This window comes from Pristiophorus japonicus, chromosome 17 (assembly GCF_044704955.1).
Source record: "Pristiophorus japonicus isolate sPriJap1 chromosome 17, sPriJap1.hap1, whole genome shotgun sequence".
Lineage (NCBI taxonomy): Eukaryota > Metazoa > Chordata > Chondrichthyes > Pristiophoridae > Pristiophorus > Pristiophorus japonicus.
In genome coordinates, this window is record NC_091993.1 from 82,837,907 (window position 1) to 82,855,840 (window position 17,934).

The window sequence follows — 17,934 nt, forward strand, 5'->3', positions numbered from 1 at the left end:
GTGGATTTGGAGTAACTTTTAGCTGGCCAGAATTGCCTAGATGGCCAAAACTGGCGTAAGTGGCTGGGAACACCCCTCCCTTTTGAAAAAAAACCTGAACTAAAAAAAAATCGTATCTTAACTGAGTTACTCTGGAGCAAGTTGATTGGGGAAAATGGCTTTTTAAACTTTTTTAACTGTTAACTCTGTTTTTCTCTCCACAGATGCTGCACGACCCGCTGAGATTTCCAGCATTCTCTGTTTTTATTTCAGATTCCAGCATCCGCAGTATTTTACTTTAGTGTTGTGGAGAATTTAGACACGGTGACTTAGTCTATAGAAATCTCTTCCTACAGTGTATTCTCTCCCCCATTATAGCATGCATAATGCTGCTAATTTAATTTCTAATTTATTTGCTGCATCTTTGCTAGCATTTCTCTGTGTTAGTACAGCATTTTTACAGCTCTACATTCCTCCACGTGTATATATGTCCCGTCCTGCTACTTTGCAATAATGCTCCCCCTGCTTGTTTTCTTTTTTAAAGTCTGTTGCCTTCTTGCGGATCATCTATTAAACCATCTGAGTGGTGGAGGCAGTGTTGATCCTCTGTGTACGTATTGAAAAGGACTTGTTTGCACACTGAGAAGGTTCCTGCTCCATCAAACGTACCTTTGTATCACTCCATTGTTGTACTGGCAACGGCCCAAGTGTTAAACTGGCTTCTCTTCTCTTACGGATTTCGGGGTGCTGGTAGGGGGCAGTAAACAATAAACAAAGCAACAGAATGTTTAGTGCAACAACTTCAGATCAGAACCACGCCCCCATTGATCCAGACAGTAGATGCTGCTAATGGTTCTGCTGTTACCATTTACACCTCCTCTGGACTCACCTTTTGTTTCTTCACTTGTCCCCTTTTGTCTTGCACCATCATCCCTTTGGCCATTTAAATCACTCCTGCCTTGCACCCGGTTACAGACCTTCCCTTTTGTTCTTTCCCCCCCTCACCTCCGCCCCCTATTCCCCTGGCTCTGTACTTGCTTATAAACGGTTAAATCTCTAAATTCTTGTAGTGTCAGCAGTGGCTCAGCTGTGATTCCTGGGAATCCCTGGCCCACGACCGCCCAAAGTGGAGGAAGAGCATCCGGGAGGGCGTTGAGCACCTTGAGTCCCATCGCTGAGAACAATCAGAAACCAAGAATAGACAGCGGAAGGAGTGTGCGGCAACCCAGGCTCCCCGACCACTCTTTCCTTCAACCACTGTCTGCCCCACCTGTGACAGAGACTGTAGGTCCTGCATTCAACTCCTCAGTCACCTGAGAACTCACTTTTAGAGTGGAAGCAAGTCATCTTTGACAACAAGGGATTGCCTATGATGATGATGAGTGGGTTACACATTCGCCTGAGTCAGAAGGTTGTGGGCTCAAGTCCCACTGCAGGAACTTGAACACACAAATCTAGGCCGACACTCCAGTCCAGTACTGAGGGAGTGCTGCACTGTCGCAGGTGTGGTCTTTCAGATGAGATGTCAAACCGAGGCCCCGCCTGCCCTCTCAGGTGGAGGTAAAAGAACTCATGGCACTATTTCGAAGAAGAAGGGATCTTATTGAAACATATAAGATTCTGAGGGGGCTTGACAGGGTAGATGCAGAGAGGATGTTTCCTCTCGTGGGAGAATCTAGAACTAGGGGACATAATTTCAGAATAAAGGGCCGCCCATTTAAAATGAAAATGAGGAGGAATTTTTTCTCTCAGAGAGTTGTAAATCTTTGGAATTTTCTGTCCCACAGAGCTGTGGAGGCTGGGTCATTGAATATATTTAATGTGGAGATAGACAGATTTTTGAGCGATAAGGGAGTAAAGGATTATGGGGATTGGGCAAGGAAGTGGAGCTGAGTCCATGATCAGATCAGCCATGATATTAAATGACGGAGCAGGCTCGAGTGGTCAAATGGCCTTCTCCTGCTCCTATTTGTTTTGTTCTTATAACCTCACCTTCAATACTGGTCACTAAGGCACAATTAAAGTACTCAAACAAAGAGCTAGAAGGCTGATTAGTAGCATCAAAGAATTGAATTACGTGGAAAGGCAGCAGAAACTGCGGCACTTTAGTCTTCAAAAGGCCAAGAGAGGATTTTATAGAAATATATACAAGATAATAAATGACACTATGATAAGGTAAATCCACGGCATTACTTCCAGGTATGTCAAGGTAGAAAACAAAAAGCATAGATTAAAGCTGATAAGTGTGAAATTTAGAGCAGATGTCAGAAAGCACTTCTTCAGGAAGCAAAACTCTGAAGAGACATTAATAAGGCACATGACATGACTTACTATTGTATTTTTTAGAAATCCTGGATGGATGAGTTTAGATAGGGGCAACATGATCTCCCTTATCTGTATGTGACCTTTACTGAATTTTTTTCTCTCCTTTGTTATCTTTTCAATACAATTGCCTTTAAATGGCATTTGTTCTTTTGACAGACCTGCTTTTCTGCATTTGAAGAACCTGATTTCATTGTACCATCTTTACATGCACGCACATCAGTTCTCATACTGTTATCTGCTGCCACCATAATTTACCTTAATATCATGAGTGACTATCAACCGATAATGAATACAATGCAACTCTTCAGTATCCTTTGTATTACACCTTTTATGTTGTCATCAGTTAATCCTTCGATTCAAATCCTTTTGTATCAATTCTATTGTCTGTCCTCCCCACTAAACTTTTAAATCCTATGTTCAGGACCAATTGGGCAGAATCTCTGGCTCATGTTATTTTGTTCGGTAAATAATACTAGGCTTCAACCCTCGTCTTGGTTAAAGTAGAACAATTGGCCTGAGTATCTCTGGGCTATGGAGAGAATAAAATCAGGGTTCTTCCTCCTGATTGCCATGCAGAATCCCTTGCTTTAGAAACATAGAAACATAGAAAATAGGTGCAGGAATAGGCCATTCGGCCCTTCGCGCCTGCACCACCATTCAATGAGTTCATGGCTGAACATGCAACTTCAGTACCCCATTCCTGCTTTCTCGCCATACCCCTTGATTCCCCCTAGTAGTAAGGACTTCATCTAACTCCCTTTTGAATATATTTAGTGAATGGCCTCAACAACTTTCTGTGGTAGAGAATTCCACAGGTTCGCCACTCTCTGGGTGAAGAAGTTTCTCCTCATCTCGGTCCTAAATGGCTTACCCCTTATCCTTAGACTGTGACCCCTGATTCTGGACTTCCCCAACATTGGGAACATTCTTCCTGCATCTAACCTGTCTAAACCCGTCAGAATTTTAAACATTTCTATGAGATCCCCTCTCATTCTTCTGAACTCCAGTGAATACAAGCCCAGTTGATCCAGTCTTTCTTGATAGGTCAGTCCCGCCATCCCGGGAATCAGTCTGGTGAACCTTCGCTGCACTCCCTCAATAGCAAGAATGTCCTTCCTCAAGTTAGGAGACCAAAACTGTACACAATACTCCAGGTGTGGCCTCACCAAGGCCCTGTACACCTGTAGTAACACCTCCCTGCCACTGTACTCAAATCCCCTCGCTATGAAGGCCAACATGCCATTTGCTTTCTTAACTGCCTGCTGTACCTGCATGCCAACCTTCAATGACTGATATACCATGACACCCAGGTCTCATTGCACCTCCTCTTTTCCTAATCTGTCACCATTCAGATAATAGTCTGTCTCTCTGTTTTTACAACCAAAGTGGATAACCTCACATTTATCCACTTTATACTTCATCTGCTATGCTTTTGCCCACTCACCTAACCTATCCAAGTCACTCTGCAGCCTCATAGCATCCTCCTCGCAGCTCACACTGCCACCCAACTTAGTGTCATCCGCAAACTTGGAGATACTACATTTAATCCCCTCGTCTAAATCATTAATGTACAATGTAAACAGCTGGGGCCCCAGCACAGAACCTTGCAGTACCCCACTAGTCACTGCCTGCCATTCTGAAAAGTACCCATTTACTCCTACTCTTTGTTTCCTGTCTGCCAACCAGTTCTCAATCCACGTCAACACACTACCCCCAATCCCATGTGCTTTAACTTTGCACATTAATCTCTTGTGTGGGACCTTGTCGAAAGTCTTCTGAAAGTCTAAATACACCACATCAACTGGTTCCCCCTTGTCCACTCTACTGGAAACATCCTCAAAAAATTCCAGAAGATTTGTCAAGCATGATTTCCCTTTCACAAATCCATGCTGACTTGGACCTATCATGTCACCTCTTTCCAAATGCGCTGCTATGACATCCTTAATAATTGATTCCATCATTTTACCCACTACCGATGTCAGGCTGACCGGTCTATAATTCCCTGTTTTCTCTCTCCCTCCTTTTTTAAAAAGTGGGTTACATTGGCTACCCTCCACTCCATAGGAACTGATCCAGAGTCGATGGAATGTTGGATAATAACTGTCAATGCATCCGCTATTTCCAAGGCCACCTCCTTAAGTACTCTGGGATGCAGACCATCAGGTCCTGGGGATTTATCGGCCTTCAATCCCATCAATTTCCCCAACACAATTTCCCGACTAATAAGGATTTCCCTCAGTTCCTCCTTCTTACTAGACCCTCTGACCCCTTTTATATCCGGAAGGTTGTTTGTGTCCTCCTTAGTGAATACTGAACCAAAGTACTTGTTCAATTGGTCAGCCATTTCTTTGTTCCCAGTTATGATTTTCCCTGATTCTGACTGCAGGGGACCTACGTTTGTCTTTACTAACCTTTTTCTCTTTACATATCTATAGAAGCTTTTGCAGTCCATTTTAATGTTTTTCGCAAGCTTCCTCTCGTACTCTATTTTCCCTGCCCTAATCAAACCCTTTGTCCTCCTCTGCTGAGTTCTAAATTTCTCCCAGTCCCCGGGTTCGCTGCTATTTCTGGCCAATTTGTATGCCACTTCCGTGGCTTTAATACTATCCCTGACTTCCCTTGATAGCCACGGTTGAGCCACCTTCCCTTTTTTATTTTTTCGCCAGACAGGGATGTACAATTGTTGTAGTTCATCCATGCGGTCGTTAAATATATGCCATTTCCCATCCACTGTCAACCCCTTAAGTATCATTCGCCAATCTATCCTAGCCAATTCACGCCTCATACCTTCAAAGTTACCCTTCTTTAAGTTCTGGACCATGGACTCTGAATTAACTGTTTCATTCTCCATCCTAATGTAGAATTCCACCATATTATGGTCACTCTTCCCCAAGGGGCCTCGCACAACGAGATTGCTAATTAATCCTCTCTCATTACACAACACCCAGTCTAAGATGGCCTCTCCCCTAGTTGGTTCCTTGACATATTGGTCTAGAAAACCATCCCTTATGTACTCCATGAAATCCTCCTCCACCGTATTGTTTCCAGTTTGGTTAGCCCAATCTATATGCAGATTAAAGTCACCCATGATAACTGCTGCACCTTTATTGCATGCACCTCCAATTTCCTGTTTGATGCCCTCCCCAACATCACTACTGTTTGGAGGTCTGTACACAACTCCCACTAGCGTTTTCTGCCCTTTGGTATTCCATAGCTCCACCCATACCGATTCCACATCATCCAAGCTAATGTCTTTCCTTACAATTGCTTTAATTTCCTCTTTAACCAGCAACGCCACCCCGCCTCCTTTTCCTTTCTGTCTATCCTTCCTAAATGTTGAATACCCTTGGATGTTGAGTTCCCAGCCTTGGTCACCCTGGAGCCATGTCTCTGTGATGCCAACCACATCGTATCCGTTAACTGCTATCTGCACAGTTAATTCATCCACCTTATTCCGAATACTCCTCGCATTGAGGCACAGAGCCTTCAGGCTTGCCTTTGTAACACACTTTGACCCTTTAGAATTTTGCTGCAAAGTGGCTCTTTTTGTTTTTTGGCTTGGGTTTCTCTGCCCTCCACTTTTACTCATCTCCTTTCTGTCTTTTGCTTCTGTCTCCATTTTGTTTCCCTCTATCTCCCTGCATTGGTTCCCATCCCCCTGCCATATTAGTTTAACTCCTCCTCAACAGCTCTAGCAAACACTTCTCCTTGGACATTGGTTCCGGTCCTGCCCAGGTGCAGACTGTCCGGTTTGTACTGGTCCCACCTCCCCCAGAACCGGTTCCAATGCCCCAGGAATTTGAATCCCTCCCTGCTGCACCACTGCTCAAGCCACGTATTCATTTGAGCTATCCTGCTATTCCTATTCTGACTAGCACGTGGCTCTGGTAGCAATCCCAAGATTACTACTTTTGAGGTCCTACTTTTTAAATTAGCTCCTAGCTCCTTAAATTCGTTTCGTAGGACCTCATCCCGTTTTTTTTACCTATATCGTTGGTATCAATGTGCACCACGACAACTGGCTGTTCATCCTCCCTTTTCAGAATGTCCTGCACCCGCTCCGAGACATCCTTGACCCTTGCACCAGGGAGGCAACATACCATCCTGGAGTCTCGGTTGCGGCCGCAGAAATGCCTGTCTATTCCCCTTACAATTGAATCCCCTACTACTATCGCTCTCCCACTCTTTTTCCTGCCCTCCTGTGCAGCAGAGCCACCCACAGTGCCATGAACTTGGCTGCTGCTGCTCTCCCCTGATGAGTCATTCCCCTCAACAGTACTCAAAGCGGTGTATCTGTTTTGCAGTGGGATGACCGCAGGGGATCCCTGCACTACCTTCCTTACACTGCTCTTCCTGTTGGTCTTCCATTCCCTATCTGGCTGTGGACCCTTTACCTGCGGTAAGACCAACTCACTAAACGTGCTATTCACATCATTCTCAGCATCATGGATGCTCCAGAGTGAATCCATCTTCAGCTCCAATTCCGCAATGCGGTCGGTAAGGAGCTGGAGGCGGATACACTTCCTGCACACGTAGTCATCAGGAACAACGGAGGCGTCCCTGATTTCCACATAATACAGGAGGAGCATAACACGTGTCCGAGCTTAAAGTGTGTGTGTAAGGCTATCAAGTGAAGGCAAGACATAGCTTGGTTCTGAGGCACTCCCTGCTCCGCTAGCTTGTTGACATTCAGAGTGGCGGTTCAAAGGTCAACTGGTGGAGGTACCCGTGGGAACTTGGTGCCTGTGGAGAAATACCCACTGATGAGTCAATGGGCTAGAATTTCCCCAAAGCCCGCCAGCGTCCGATTGCTGCCCAAAAATCCGCGAATGCTGGTTAGATTGCCGCCGCCAAAAACTTCACCCAAATTTTTTTTTTAAATCTGCGCAGCGAAAAACATGGGCCTTGCACCCCCAATCTGGGTGAAAAAGTGCAATTTAGGCTAGATTGGGCAGTGCCTAAAGAAAATGGGAAAAAATTTTTAAAAATCTATAAAAATTTACACCGAGGCTGCGGGTTTGGGCATAACACCAAAAAAAGAATGAAAATAATTTTTCAAAAAACCCAACTAAAAAAATCCAAAAAACATTCCCAAGATACTTTTAAATTAAATCACTCCAACAGATTTTGAAAATAATTTGTAAAAATCTAATCACTTACCTTTTTCTTGCAGACCTACTTACCTTCGGCCCAGCTCCGCTGATCCTAGTGGACTTTTAAAAAAAAACGTAGTTACGGGTCACCGCTCAGGCAAATATCATGCCGGCGGTCTGCTCCCCAGTGGGGCTTTGAAACCACCGGCGTAACTCAGGTAAGGAACTTAACGTTCACTTGATTATCGGCCACAATGGCCAACACCGCCCAGAAACTGGCCAGTAAGCCATAGGAAATTCTAGCCAGATATCTTCAGTAGAGGAGGGAAGAAAATGACTGGGGAGGGAAGTGGAGAGAAAACTCGGAGGAAAAAAGTATTTACTCAACTCTCTACTTCAGAAGAAAAAGTTGAAGTAGCTTTTGAAGGTGAAGTAGGATTCTGGAGCTCACTACACTGTCCTGCAATTCACACTCACCTTTGAGTATTTACTCTTTGATCTTGAAATTCATAAAATTTGGGTTCAAGACAGGTAAAGTTCTTTGTACATTTAGAACCCTGGGGGGGGTCAAAATTCAGTAACGCCGTTTTTGAGGCGATGTCACTGCCCGAGTGCTGATGTTACCGCCAGGCGTTAGGTGCAGGCTCCAACTGCCAAATTCAGTTTTTCGCCCAAAGATGAGAGAGCAGCGTTAAAAAGTGGCATTGCACACTCCTCCTCGAGCGAGAGCTCAGGAGACTGACTAAATTTTGCAATGGGAGGCTGCCGCCATGCTAGCTGGAAAACGGGAAGAAAGAAAAAAAACTCAAACTTCCCCGACCAACACAAACTTCCCCACTGTTACAACTAATGAAAAAAATGAAGAAATAAAGAAAGAAAAATAGCTCACTTTGCTCTCTGGATGATTCCGCCCGAGTTCCGCAGTTTGCTCACCACTATTTTCAGGTTGCAAGAACGCCTGCTGGGGAGGCCGACGTTCAACCTAAATATCGCGATAGAGATGCCAAGGAGGCGTTGCACACTGGAAGACGTCACTACACTGGTGGCGTTAGCTCTTAGCACCTCTGCCAAAGAGCCTACTGAGTTTCTGCGCAGGCGCAGACGGTGCTTACCGTCGAAGGTAGACCTTTGCCGCCCGTTAGCAGCCTCCCATCACTGGTAACGGGTGGCGGTAGAAATGGAATTTCAACCCCCAAATGTTTTCTGGCTTTTACCTTGATTAATAATTCACAGAAGGAGTAGACAAAGATTGTCCAGTAATTACTGATCATGTTCTTGGGCATTAGGAATAAGCCTGTTGATTATTGAGATAGGAGTCGGTTGGATGGTGATTACTGATCTTGGCCTTGGGATTTCGGATTCACATTTCAGTCTGGTATAATTCACATTCTCTCTGTCTTGTAGACAGTCTCTTACGTTACAACAGCGACTACACTCAAAAAATACTTCATTGGCTGGAACGCGCTTTGGAATGACCTAAGGTTATAAAAGGCGCTATATAAATGCAAGTCTTTTTCTTCTGGTTGCCACCGACCATGACACCTCATCTAAGATCAGAAGCTCAAAGGGTTGGAACTTGTAGAAGTAAAGCTGCAACTCCATGGCAGAGTGCAGACATATGTTAAATCAGCCACCCGTTTACCAAATTACTCCTTTTGTCTGGGCATTATCTACATTACCAATACAAATACTTTTATTTTAGTAAGATCCTTTAGATCATTAGCACTAACTCAGGAAACAATGAAGATTACAGAACATTTAGTTTGAAAGCTTTATGTTCAATACTATGATTTAAAAAATAAAAGTATTACCGTACAACTTATACTATGACTGCAAAAGCTTCTATAGATATGTGAAGAGAAAAAGATTAGTGAAGACTAATGTAGGTCCCTTGCAGTCAGAATCAGGTGAATTCATAATGGGGAACAAGGAAATGGCAGACCAATTAAACAAATACTTTGGTTCTGTAAGAAGTAAAAAGTAATCAAAGTGTGACGCCACAGCCAAGAGGGTAAGTGATTGTGAGTAGTTTTTCTTTTTCTTTATCTTTTTTCTTATCAGTAAGAAACCTTTGGCGTTGTTACCAATTAAGCTAATCTAAGGGTTAAGTCGTGGCAGGAGAGCCCAGACCCATATCATGCTCATGTGCTATGTGGGAAATCAGGGACGCTTCCAGGAAGTGTATCCAGCTGCAGCTCATAACAGACTGCACTGCGGCACTGGAGCTGCGGATGGATTCCCTCTGGAACATCCACGATGCTGAGGATGTCGTGAATAGCACGTTTAAAGTGAGTTGGTCACACCGCAGGTAAAGATTACACAGTCAGATAGGGAATGGGTGACCATCAGGCAGAGCAGTGGAAGGAAGGTAGTGCAGGGGTCCTGTGCGGTCATCTCCCTCCAAAACAGATACACCACCTTGGGTACTGTTGGGGGAGATGACTCATCAGAGGAAGGCAGCAGCAACCAAGTCCATGGCACCAGGGATGGCTCTGCTGCACAGGAGAGCAGGAAAAAGAGTGGGAGACCTATAGTGATAGGGGATTCTATTGTAAGGGGAATAGATAGGCGTTTTTACGGCTGCAAACGAGACTCCAGGTTGGTATGTTGCCTTCCTGGTGCAAGGGTCAAGGATGTCTCGGAGTGGCTGCAGTGCATTTGGAGGGGGAGGGTACATATAGGTACCAATGATATAGGTAAAAAAATGGGATGAGGTCCTACAAGCTGAATTTAGGGAGCTAGGAGTTAAATTAAAAAGTAGGACCCCAAAGGTAGTAATCTCAGGATTGCTACCAGTGCCACGTGTTAGTCAGAGTAGAAATTGCAGGATAGCTCAGATGAATACGTGGCTTGAGGAATGGTGCAAGGGTGAGGGATTCAAATTCCTGGGATATTGGAACCGGTTTTGGGGGAGGTGGGACCAGTACAAACCGGACGGTCTGCACCTGGCAGGACTGGAACCAATGTCCTAGGCGGTGTGCGTTGGGGAGGTTTTAAACTAAAATGGCAGGGGGATGGGAATCTATGCAGGGAGACATGGGAAGTAAAAAGGGGGCAGAAGCAAAAGTAGGAAGAAGAAAAGCAGGAGTGGAGGGCAGAGAAATCAAGGGCAAAAATCAGAAAGGGCCACATTACAATATAATTCAAAAAGGACAAAGGGTGTTAAAAAAACAAGCCTGAAACCTCTGAGTCTCAATGCGAGGAGCATTCGTAATAAGGAGGATGAATTCACTGCGCAGATAGCTGTTAACGGGTATGATGTAATTGGGATTACGGAGACATGGCTCCAGACTAACCAAGGCTGGGAACTCCACATCCAGGGGTATTCAATATTCAGGAAGGACAGACAGAAAGGAAAAGGAGGTGGGGTAGCGTTACTGGTTAAATAGATTAACACAATAGCAAGGAAAGACATTAGTGTGGATGATGTGGAATCTATATGGTTAGAGCTGCGAAACACCAAAGAGCAGAAAACGTTAGTGGGAGTTGTGTACAGACCACCAAACAGTAATAGGGAGGTTGGGAATGTCATCAAACAGGAAATTAGGGACGCGTGCAATAAGGATTCAGCAGTTATCATGGGTGACTTTAATCTACATCTTGATTGGGCTAACCAAACTGGTAGCAATACTGTGGAAGAGGATTTCCTGGAGTGTATGAGGGATGGTTTTCTTGATCAATATGTCAAGGAACCATTAGAGAGCAGGCCATCCTAGACTGGATCTTGTGTAATGAGAGAGGATTAATTAGCAATCTGGTCGTGCGGGGCCCCTTGGGGAAGTGTGACCATAATATGGTAGAATTCTTCATTAAGATGGAGAGTGACACAATTAATTCAGAGACCAAGGTCCTAAACTTAAAGAAAGTTTTGAAACGTGAATTGGCTAGGATAGACTGGAGAATGATACTTAAAGGGTTGACGGTGGATAGGCAATGGCAGACATTTAAAGATCACATGGATGGACTACAACAATTGTACATCCCTGTGTGGCATAAGAATAAAAAAGGAAGGTGGCTCAACTGTGGCTAACAAGGGAAATTCGGGAAAGTGTTAAATCCAAGGAAGAGGCATATAAATTGGCCAGAAAAAGCAGCAAACCTGAGGACTGGGGGAAATTTAGAATTCAGCAGAGGAGGGCTAAGGGTTTAATTAAGAGGGGGAAAATAGCGTAGAAGAGTAAGCTTGCAGCGAACATAAACCTGACTGCAAAAGCTTCTATAGATATGTGAAGAGAAAAAGATTAGTGAAGACTAATGTAGGTCCCTTGCAGTCAGAATCAGGCGAATTCATAATGGGGAACAAGGAAATGGCAGACAAATTGAACCAATACTTTGGTTCTGTCTTCACTAAGGAAGACACGAATAACCTCCCGAAAATACTAGGGGACCGAGGGTCTAGCGAGAAGGGGGAACTGAGGGAAATCCTTATCTGTCAAGAAATGGTGTTGGGGAAATTGAAGGGACTGAAGGCCAATAAATCCCCAGGACCTGATAGTCTGCATCCCAGAGTACTTAAGGAAGTGGCCCTAGAAATAGTGGATGCATTGGTGGTCATTTCCCAAAATTCCATGGACTCTGGATCAGTACCTATGGATTGGAGGGTAGTTAATGTAACCCCACTTTTTAAAAAAGGAGGGAGAGAGAAAACAGGAAATTATAGACCGGTTAGCCTGACATCGGTGGTGGGGAAAATGCTAGAATCAATTATTAAAGATATAATAGCAGCGCATCTGGAAAGCAGTGACATGATCGGTCCAAGTCAGCATAGATTTATGAAAGGGAAATCATGCTTGACAAATCTTCTAGAATTTTTTGAGGATGTAACTAGTAGAGTGGATAAGGGAGAACCAGTGGATGTGGTGTATTTGGACTTTCAAAAGGCTTTTGACAAGGTCCCACACAAGAGATTAGTGTGCAAAATTAAGGTACATGGTATTGGGGGTAATGTATTGACATAGATAGAGAACTGGTTGGCAGACAAGAAGCAAAGAGTGGGAATAAACGGGTCCTTTTCAGAATGGCAGGCAGTTACTAGTGGGGTGTCACAGGGTTCAGTGCTGGGACCCCAGCTATTTACAATATACATTAATGATTTAGATGAAGGAATTGCATGTAATAGCTCCAAGTTTGCAGATGACACTAAACTGGGTGGCAATGCGAGCTGCGCGGAGGATGCTAAGAGGCTGCAGGGGAACTTGGACAGATTCGGTGAATGGGCAAATGCATGGCTGATGCAGTATAATGTGGATAAGTGTGAGGTTATCCACTTTGGTGGCAAAAACAGGAAGGCAGATTATTATCTGAATGGTGACAGATTAGTAAAAAGGGAGGTGCAAAGAAACCTGGGTGTCATGGTACATCAGTCATTGAAGGTAGGTATGCAAGTACAGCAGGCAGTAAAGAAAGCAAATGGCATGCTGGCCTTCATAGCGAGGGGATTTGAGTATAGGAGCAGGGAGGTCTTACTGCAGTTGTACAGGGCCTTGGTGAGACCACATCTTGAGTATTGTGTGCAGTTTTGGTCTCCTAATCTGAGGAAGGACGTGCTTGCTATTGAGGGAGTGCAGCGAAGATTCACCAGACTGATTCCCGGGATGGCAGGACTGACATATGAAGAAAGACTGGATCGGCTAGGCTTATACTCACTGGAATTTAGAAGAATGAGAGGGGATCTCATAGAAACATATAAAATTGTGATGGGACTGGACAGGTTAGATGCAGGAAGAAGTGCAGAACCAGTGGTCACAGTCTAAAGATAAGGGGTAAGCCATATAGGACTGAGATGAGGAGAAACTTTTTCACCCAGAGAGTTGTGAACCTATGGAATTCTCTGCCACAGAAAGTTGTTGAGTCCAGTTCGTTGGACATATTCAAAAGAGAGTTAGATGTGGCACTTATGGCTAAAGGGATCAGGGGGTATGGAGAGAAGGAAGGGGTGGGGTACTGAGGTTGCATGATCGGCCATAATCATATTGAGTGGTGGTGTGGGCTCGGGGGGGCGAATGGCCTGCTCCTGCACCTATTTTCTATGTTTCTATGTTTCACTAAGGAAGACACAAATAACCTCCCAAAAATACGAGAGGATCGAGGATCTAGCGAGGAGGAGGAACTGAGGAAAAGCCTTAATAGTCAGGAAATGGTGTTAGGGAATTGATGGGTTTGAAGGCCGATAAATCCCCAGGACCTGATAGTTTGCTTCCCAGAGAACTTAAGGAAGTGCCCTAGAAATAGTAGATGCATTTGTGGTCATTTTCCAACATTCCATGGACTCTGGATCAGTTCCTATGAATTGGAGTGTAGCTAATGTAACCCGACTTTTTAAAAAAGGAAAGAAAACAGGGAATTATAGACTGGTTAGCCTGACATCGGTGGCGGGGAAAATGCTGGAATCAATTATTAAAGATGTAATAGCAGCGCATTTGGAAAGCAGTGACAGGATCGGTCCAAGTCAGCATAGATTTATGAAAGGGAAATCATGCTTGACAAATCTTCTAGAATTTTTTGAGGATGTAACTAGTAGAGTGGATAAGGGAGAACCAGTGGATGTGGTGTATTTGGACTTTCAAAAGGCTTTTGACAAGATCACACATAAGAGATTAGTGTGCAAAATTAAGGCACATGGCATTGGGGGTAATGTATTGGCGTGGATAGAGAATTGGTTGGCAGACAGGAAGCAAAGTGTGGGAATAAATGGATCCTTTTCAGAATGGCAGGCAGTGACTAGTGGGGCACCACAAAGTTCAGTGCTAGGACCCCAGCTATTTACAATATATATTAATGATTTAGACAAAGGAATTGAATGTAGTATCTCCAAGTTTGCAGATGACACTAAGCTGGGTGGCAGTGTGAACGGTGAGGAGGGTGCGAAGAGGCTGCAGGGTGACTTGGACAGGTTAGGTGAGTGGGCAAATGCATTGCAGATGTAGCATAATGTGGATAAGTGTTTGATTATCCACTTTGATGGCAAAAACAGGAAGGCAGATTATCTGAATGGTGACAGATTAGTAAAAGGGGAGGTGCAACGAGACTTGGGTGTCATGGTACATCAGTCATTGAAAGTAGGCATGCAGGTACAGCAGGCAGTTAAAGCAAATGGCATGTTGGTCTTCATAGCGAGAGGATTTGAGTATAGGAGCAGGGAGGTCTTGCTGCAGCTGTACAGGGCCTTGGTGAGAGCACACCTTGAGTATTGTGTGCAGCTTTGGTCTTCTAATCTGAGGAAGGACATTCTTGCTATTGAGGGAGTGCAGCGAAGGTTCACCAGACTGATTCCCGGGATGGCAGGACTGACATATGAAGACTGGATCGACTAGGCTTATATTCACTGGAATTTAGAAGAATGAGAGGGTATCTCATAGAAGCACATAAAATTCTGACGTGTTTGGACAGATTAGATGCAGGAAGCATGTTCCCAATGTTGGGAAAGTCCAGAACCAGGGGTCACCGTCTAAGGATAAGGGGTAAGCCAGATAGGACCGAGATGAGGAGAAACTTCTTCACCCAGAGAATTGTGAACCTATGGAATTCTCTACCACAGAAAGTTATGGAATCCAGTTCATTGGATATATTCAAAAGGGAGTTAGATGTGGTCCTTACGGCTAAAGGGATCATGGAGTATGGAGAGAAGGCAGGAGTAGGGTACTGAGGTGAATGATCAGCCATGATCGTATTGAATGGTGGTGCAGGCTCGAAGGGCCGAATGGCCTGCTCTTGTACCTCTTTTCTATGTTTCTATGTTTCTAAAGTCATTTAAATAGATGGACAGCAGGTCATCCAGTGACTGATAGGATTTTCTTTTTCTGTGGTAAACAGTTTTATTTTTCATGTAATTACCTCACTATGATGGACAATGTACTATTTATATAACTAGCTTTGCTAAAAATCTATATAAAAATCAATTCCTTGCTCTCTGGAAATTAGCAGTGGAGGGTTGACAATTCTCACTATTATAACGTATACATTCTGTACTCCACTATTGCTGAGAATTTCTGTAAGTAAGACGCCTGTGTACAATCAGTATGGTTCTCCATTAACATTGAGATAAGTATGCCAAGTAGAAAAAGGGGTCAAGAGGTTTTCACCTCATTTATACTGTATCCCTGCCTGATTAATGTCAAGTCATGCAGAATCTGAAGGACCTGTAGGTCACTGAATCTTGAAATCCCCAACATTAAAATCATCCTGAACAAAAAAAGCAAAACTCCACAGATGCTGAGAAATTTGAATCCCAAACTGAAGAAGCTGGGAACATCTGTTGAGAACACAAGTTGATGTTTTGGGTGTTGAATTGTTCCTCAGAACTACAGACAAGCAGCAGCTAAGAAGAAACAGACAAGGAAAAGGGTGTGTGGTGTGGACACACACACACACACAGATCACCAGACCATCAGTTTCGCCAGATCTAGAGCAAACCATTAGAAGAAATATTTAGCAATGGACAAGCTCTCCAACTCAAGGCATGGGTGGGGTGTCAAACAAAAGCTTTGTAGAGTCTTTACTCGCACTTTCAACCTACCTTTACTATCACACAATTGTGGCAAGACTCTATGATGGTGAAATCTGTGGCTCAGCCCATCCTACCCGTCTGGGGAGAGCAGAATGTGGTGTGGTTGTGGTCATTAAATGAGGATGCAATTGGGCAAAATCTCAAATGATAACGGAAGGGAACTACTCAAGTTACTGAAGTACTGATTTTAATTTGCTTCCTGTCTGCCCTATGGAAAGGATTGCAGAAGCAAAACTAAGCAAATGACTTTATTCCAATACAACATTACTGACAGGAAATTCACAGTCTTCTACATAAGAAAAACAAATCAAATTTGACAATGAAAAAATACAGTTGTAACGACCTATTCCAAAACAAAAAGAGGATCTTATCACCAAGAGCACAAATCTTCCCCAAAATAAAAATGACTACATTTCCAGAGCTACCTTGAAAGATTTGAACAATTCATTTATCAATTGTGCTCATCCAGGAAAGATCATATTAATAGTGCAATGATGGCAGAATTCATGCCTCCCAAAGAACATATCATTGCATAATAAACGTTAATGTCATTTCCCAATAACCCACAGCCCCACACTGTTGAAAATAAGGGGTTTTACTATCGAATTGATCCTGTGACACTGTACCTCTCAGCTCCACATCATTTTCACAAATGCTTCATTTGTGCTGTTTTTATACACTACAGAAAGGAGTGGCTAGTCAAGGGTTAATGAAGAAAAGTGCTTGGAGCTGGGTTGTTGGGTACTGTAATTCAGAGTGGGACTTTGAACCATTGTTAAAAGAATTTCAAAAGAAAAGCTGCAACTGTTGGGAATATACAGCAGGTCTGTCAGTATCCAAAGTAGTTTAATATTTAGGGTGGAGACCAAGCCCGCAGAACTGGAAACTGGAAGAGGGGTTTAAAAAAACATTTGTAAATGTAATCTTTTCACTGCAGATGCCGATAGACCTATTGAGAGTTCCTTGTTTTCTGTTTCAAAACAGTGCTTGTTGCCTTGAATGTCATGAACATCGTTGCCCCCTTCAATAGGAAATTACCTTTCAGTAAGTGTGTGAAATGTCAAGTATTCATACCCATCAGGATTTGATAGTACATCTTCAAAAGGGCTCACATCACAACGGATGTCTTTATCCTAATTTGTGTAATTTGCTGAAAGGTGTCGATCGATTGAATAAACAAATTGGTCCAGTGAGGATTGTGCTGTTTGAGAATAATGTCAAGCAGGTTCACTGAAGGAAATTTGGGGTTAGAAGTTGGGTTGCAATGTGGCAGTTGCTTCTTCTGACAGGTTAGTTTACAAAGAAAAACTCCGTAAGCCAACAGTATCTGACAACAAAAGTGGGTCTATGAGTCTGCTGCGATAAGGGAACCAGAATTCATCAGCTCGTAGGTGCTGATCTCCCAGAATCCAAACAAAAACAAGGCCAACATACTCGAGATACATTACCAAATTTCTGCTGGAGACAGGACATGAGGAGATCAGTTACCGAGGGATCTGAAAACAGACCGAAGTGAAAGTCAGTGCATTGTTCACTATTAGCCCTGGGCCACCTGCTAACTGCAAGGGTATGCAACAAAAAAACCTGTTTGGGGGCTGAGGTTTGCTTCCAGGACATATCTCAAAATCATTGAAAGAAAAGAGTTTAAAAAAACCCTGCAGCACAACAATCGCGGTCAATGTGCCTGTTGAATATAATCATCGTCATAGGTGGTCCCTCGAATCGAGGGTAACTTGCTTCCACACTAAAAAGGGATGAGTTTAATGAAGGACCTAATATTCCAGGTCCCAAACTACATGTTGAAGGGTGGAAGATGCCTGTGCGTGGATTTTTTTAATGTGTGGTGGCTGTTGCACCACCATCAGCAGGTCGGGGCCTTCAAAGGAGCAGTGTGCGGCCCAACCCAGCATTCGGCAGCCCCAACCTGAACATCATAAACTATAGAGTATAGGAGCCCTAAATGTTTGGCGGTGTGTTGGCTGCAGTCATTCAATTTTGTTATTCTTCATAAAAGCAACTCTGTCCTAACCA